The following is a 6,000-nucleotide window of genomic DNA, read 5'->3' on the forward strand; positions in this document are numbered from 1 at the left end:
ACACAAATAAAACATTTATTTCATTTCTGTTTCTGAATACTCAATGACACCGAGTTGGTGTTCCAATACCTAAACCATGAGACATCATCTGCTTCTGGTGAGTGTCTTTGTTCTGTGAGAAGGAGCAGCATGAGCCTATGGGACCTCATCATTGTACTTTGGGTATACTTTCTGCTCAGTCTGTAGCATCCCAGCCTGTGGGAGCAGTGCAGTGGGAAAGATTCCTCTTGTGGATTGGAATTGTCCTTTCAACACACTGTTCCAGGTTAGTCACAGAGCAACAGGAATTCTGAATTCGACCCTGAAAAGTACATTCATTGAAGGAGGAAGAACGAGAAAACAGTTGAAAGCTGATGAGGACAGCAGTGTTTCTGTCCTTAACTCGGCACCACATTTTATTCTGTGCTTCATAAAACTACAAACTGCAGCTCAACCCAGTCCTTCTGTCCCACCATACAACGGGAAAATCTGACACCTTCTCAGAAGTACAATGAGAATTCACTATGAACAACTACAGGCAGATCAGTTTGACACCAGTCCTGTGTACATTTGGAATAAACTTAGAGCAGATCAACACTAATCCAACTAGAGAGGGCAGATCTGTTCAAAGAGAGTGAGTGTAGATTTAGACAAATGTGAAGGGTTCTGATGAGATAAAAGTGTTTCAGAAGTTGTTACATAAGAGGCTGGATAAAAAAACTGAAGCTATTGTAATAAATGGGTCAAGGTCACCGTGGAGAAATAATGTGTTCGGACAGAAAATGCTGAATGATCATAAACTACTGCAACTTGCAGTTTAACAGAACGGAGACCAAGAACTTTTGGCAGGATGAGTATTTTATTATTGTTTTTTTTCTGTGTACAAATGAAACAGACCTTCAAGTATCAAGACAAAACAAAAATCAACATTTCTTTTGACACCAAACTTGGAATTGACTTAGATACTGAGGATGATACCGGACAACAGCATTGATACACGTACAGGCTGTTAGTAATATACCCAGTAAACAGCAGGAAGTAGCGGGAGAATTGTACAGACTGAAGGCTGTTCAGGCAGAGTTTGGGAACAAGGGAATCTGTATCATAAACACGAGATGTTTGGTGCTTCACGTCTGCATTGGAAAGAAAGAATGATTGATCACAGATTTCCAGATACTTTTCCTTCCTTCCCTTTGGTATAGTTAATGCGACAGCTAATGTTAATGGGATCGGAGTAGAGGTGATATGTCTATAAAATAGTCCACAATGAAAAGGAAGATAGTAAGGGAGAAAGAGAGAAACATCTGGAGTTTGATGCTGCACAGAGAGTGCCAGAAAGTTAGATAAAAACAGGCCACAGTCGATGGGACCAGGCAGCTCTGTGATGCAGGACTCTGTACACCAAAGTCTGTTCCCCAGGACACACACCGAAAACAAACATCACCTGCACCTGAAGGACCATCAATTCAATGAAAGACACTCTGGTTTGAGCGAAATTTGTTGGTCTTTGGCTTTCAAAGATAGATTAAAGATAGTGCAGGATAGGCATGTCCCGGTGAAGGCAAAGGATAGGAAAGGCAAGATTTGTGAACCATGGATGACAGGAGAAATTGTACGACTAGCCAAGAGGAAAAGGGAAGTGTACATAAGGTCGAGGCAGCTAAGAACAGAACGGGCCCTGGAGGAATATCGGAAGAGGAGGACAAGTCTTAAACAAGGAATCAAGCGGGCGAAAAGGGGTCATGAAATAGCTTCAGTGAGCAGAGTAAAGGAGAATCTCAAAGCATTTTATTCATATATAAGAAGCAAGTGGGTAACTAGAGAAAGGATTGGTCCACTAAAGGATAATGAAGGAAGGCTGTGTGTCAAACCTGAGAGAATTGGTAAGATTCTGAATGATTACTTTGCATCAGTGTTCACTGAGGAGAGGAACATGATGAATGTTGAGATTAGAGACAGAAGTTTGATTAATCTGGATCACGTTGGCATAAGTAGGGAAGATGTGTTGGGTAGGCTACAGGTTATTAAGGTGGACAAATCCCTAGGACCAGATGGGATCTATCCCATGTTGATGAGGGAGGCGAGAGAGGAAATAGCTGGGGCTCTGAGAGATATCTTTGTGGCGTCCTTAAATACAGGTGAGGTGCCAGAGGACTGGAAGGTTGCTCATGTTGTCCCCCTGTACAAGAAGGGTAGTAGATATATTCTGGGTAAGTACAGACCAGTGAGCCTGACGTCGGTGGTGGGGAAGTTGCTGGAGAAAGTACTGATGGATAGGATCTATTTATATTTAGAAAAGAATGGGCTTATCAGTGATAGGAACATGGTTTTGTGTGTGGGGAGATCATGCCTTACCAACTTGATAGAGTTCTTTGAGGAAGTGACCAAGTTGTTAGATGAAGAAAGGACTGTTGATGTCATATACATGGACTTTAGTAGGGCGTTTGATAAGGTTCCCCATTGTAGACTAATGGAGAAAGTGAAGTCACATGGTGTGCAGGGTGTTCTAGCTAGGAGGATAAAGAACTGGTTGAGCAACAGGAGACAGAGAGTAGTAGTTGAAGGGAGTTTCTCGAAATGGAGAAAGGTGACCAGTGGTGTTCCACAGGGGTCAGTATTGGGGCCACTGTTGTTTGTAATATACATAAATGATCTAGAAGAGGGTACTGTTGGTATGATCAGCAAGTTTGCAGATGTCACAAAGATTGGTGGAGTAGCAGAAAGCATAAGGGACTGTCAGAGAATACAGGAGGATATAGATAGACTGGAGAGTTGGGCGGAAAAGTGGCAGATGGCTTTCAATCCAGACAAATGTGAGGTGATGCATTTAGGCAAGTCTAATTCTAGAGCAAATTATACAATGAACGGAAGAGCCTTGAGAAAAGTTGATGAGCAGAGAGATCTGGTAGTGCAGGTCCATTGTACTCTGAAGGTCGTTGCACAGGTGGATAGAGTGGTCAAGAAGGCATATGGTATACTTGCCTTTATTGGACGGGGTATTGAGTATAAGAGCTGGCAGGTCATGTTAACATCGTACAAGACATTGGTTCGGCCGCATTTAGAATATTGCATTTAGAATTTGTCGCCACATTACCAAAAGGATGTGAATGTTTTGGAGAGGGTGCAGAGAAGGTTTATGAGGATGTTGCCTGGTATGGAAGGTGCAATAGACAATAGACAATAGGTGCAGGAGTAGGCCATTCTGCCTTTGAGCCAGCACCACCATTCAATATAATCATGGCTGATCATCCTTAATCAGTATCCTGTTCCTGCCTTATCTCCATAACCCTTGATTCCACTATCTTTGAGAGCTCTATCCAACTCTTTCTTAAATGAATCCAGAGACTGGGCCTCCACTGCCCTCTGGGGCAGAGCATTCCACACAGCCACCACTCTCTGGGTGAAGAAGTTTCTCCTCATCTCTGTCCTAAATGGTCTACCCCGTATTTTTAAGCTGTGTCCTCTGGTTCGGGACTCACCCATCAGCGGAAACATGTTTCCTGTCTCCAGAGTGTCCAATCCTTTCATAATCTTATACGTCTCAATCAGATCCCCTCTCAGTCTTCTAAACTCAAGGGTATACAAGCCCAGTCGCTCCAGTCTTTCAGTGTAAGGTAATCCCGCCATTCCAGGAATTGACCTCGTGAACCTACGCTGCACTCCCTCAATAGCCAGAATATCTTTCCTCAAATTTGGAGACCAGAACTGCACACAATACTCCAGGTGTGGTCTCACCAGGGCCCTGTACAGCTGCAGAAGAACCTCTTTGCTTCTATACTCAATTCCTCTTGTTATGAAGGCCAGCATGCTATTAGCCTTCTTCACTACCTGCTGTACCTTCATTGACCGGTGTACAAGAACACCCAGATCTCTCTGTACTGCCCCTTTACATAAATTGATTCCATTGAGGTAGTAGTCTGCCTTCCTGTTCTTGCCACCAAAGTGGATAACCATACATTTATCCACATTAAACTGCCTCTGCCATGCATCTGACCACTCACCTAACTTGTCCAGGTCATCCTGTAATCTCCTAACATCCTTCTCACATTTCACCCTGCCACCCAGCTTTGTATCATCAGCAAATTTGCTAATGTTATTGCTGATACCATCTTCTATATCATTAACATATATTGTAAAAAGCTGCGGTCCCAGCACGGATCCCTGCGGTACCCCACTGGTCACCACCTGCCATTCCGAAATGGAGCCGTTTATTTGTTTCCTGTCTTTGTTTCCTGTCAGCCAACCAACTTTCAATCCAAGTTAGTACTTTGCCCCCAATACCAAGCGCCCTAATTTTGCTCACTAACCTCCTATGTGGGACTTTATCAAAAGCTTTCTGAAAGTCCAGGTACACTACATCTACTGGATCTCCCTCGTCCATCTTCAGAGTTACATCCTCAAATAATTCCAGAAGATTAGTCAAGCATGATTTTCCCTTCATAAATCCATGCTGACTCTGACCTATCCTGTTACTACTATCCAGATGTGTCGTAATTTCATCCTTTATAATAGACTCCAGCATCTTTCCCACCACTGAGGTCAGACTAACTGGTCTATAATTTCCTGCTTTCTCTCTCCCACCTTTCTTAAAAAGTGGTACAACATTAGCCACCCTCCAATCCACAGGAACTAATCCCGAATCTATCAAACTCTGGAAAATAATCACCAACGCATCCACGATTTCTCGAGCCACCTCCTTCAGTACCCTGGGATGCAGACCATCAGGCCCCGGAGACTTATCAACCTTCAGACCTAACAGTCTCTCCAACACAAATTCCTGGCACATATAAATTCCCTTCAGTTCAGGTCCTTCAGCCACTGTTACCTCAGGGAGATTGCTTGTGTCTTCCCCAGTGAACACAGATCTGAAGTACCAATTCAACTCTTCTGCCATTTCTTTGTTCCCCATAATATATTCCCCTGTTTCTGTCTTTAAGGGCCCAATTTTTGTCCTAACCATTTTTTTGCCTTGCACATACCTAAAAAAACTTTTACTATCCTCCTTTATATTCTTGGCCAGTTTACCTTCGTGCCTCATTTTTCCTCTGCGTATTTCCTTCTTAGTAATCCTCTGTTGTTCTTTAAAAGCTTCCCAGTCCTCCGTTTTCCCACTTATCTTTGCTATGTTATACTTTTTCTCTTTTAACTTTATATGTTTCTTAACTTCCCTCGTCAGCCACGGCCGCCCATGCCTCCTCCTGGGATCTTTCTTCCTTTTTGGAATGAACTGATCCTGCACCTTCTGCATTATACACAGAAATATCCGCCATTGTTCCTCCACGGTCATCCCTGCTAAGGTATTGCACCATTGAACTTTGGCCAGCTCCTCCCTCATAGCTCCATAGTTCCCTTTATTCAACTGAAATATTGTCACTTCCGATTGTACCCTTTCCCTCTCAAATTGCAGATTGAAGCTTATTGTATTATGGTCACTACTTCCCAATGGCTCCTTCACTTCGAGGTCTCTGACCAATTCTGGTTCGTTACACAATATCAGATCCAGAATTGCCTTCTCCCTGGTTGGCTCCAGCACCAGCTGCTCTAAGAATCCATCTCGGAGGCACTCCACAAAGTCTCTTTCTTGTGGCCCAATACCATCCTGATTCTCCCAGTCTACCTGCATGTTAAAATCCCCCATAACAACTGTAGTGACATCTTTGCGACAGGCCAATTTCAGCTCCTGATTTAACTTACATCCGACATCCAGACTACTGTTTGGGGGCCTGTAGATGACTCCCAAGAGGGTCTTTTTACCCTTAGAATTTCTCGGCTCTATCCACACTGACTTTACATCCCCTTACTCTAGGTCCCCCCGCGCAAGGGACTGAATATCGTCCCTTACCAACAAGGCCACCCCACCCCCTCTGCCCGTCAGTCTGTCCTTACGATAGCACGTGTATCCTTGAATATTCATTTCCCAGGCCCTGTCCACTTGAAGCCACGTCTCAGTTATCCCCACAATATCGTAACTGCCAATTTACAAAAGAGCCTCAAGCACATCCATCTTATGTCTAATGCTTC

This window comes from Chiloscyllium plagiosum, unplaced genomic scaffold, assembly GCF_037043375.1.
Source record: "Chiloscyllium plagiosum isolate Xiang-an unplaced genomic scaffold, Cpla_swu_hap1 HiC_scaffold_12, whole genome shotgun sequence".
Lineage (NCBI taxonomy): Eukaryota > Metazoa > Chordata > Chondrichthyes > Orectolobiformes > Hemiscylliidae > Chiloscyllium > Chiloscyllium plagiosum.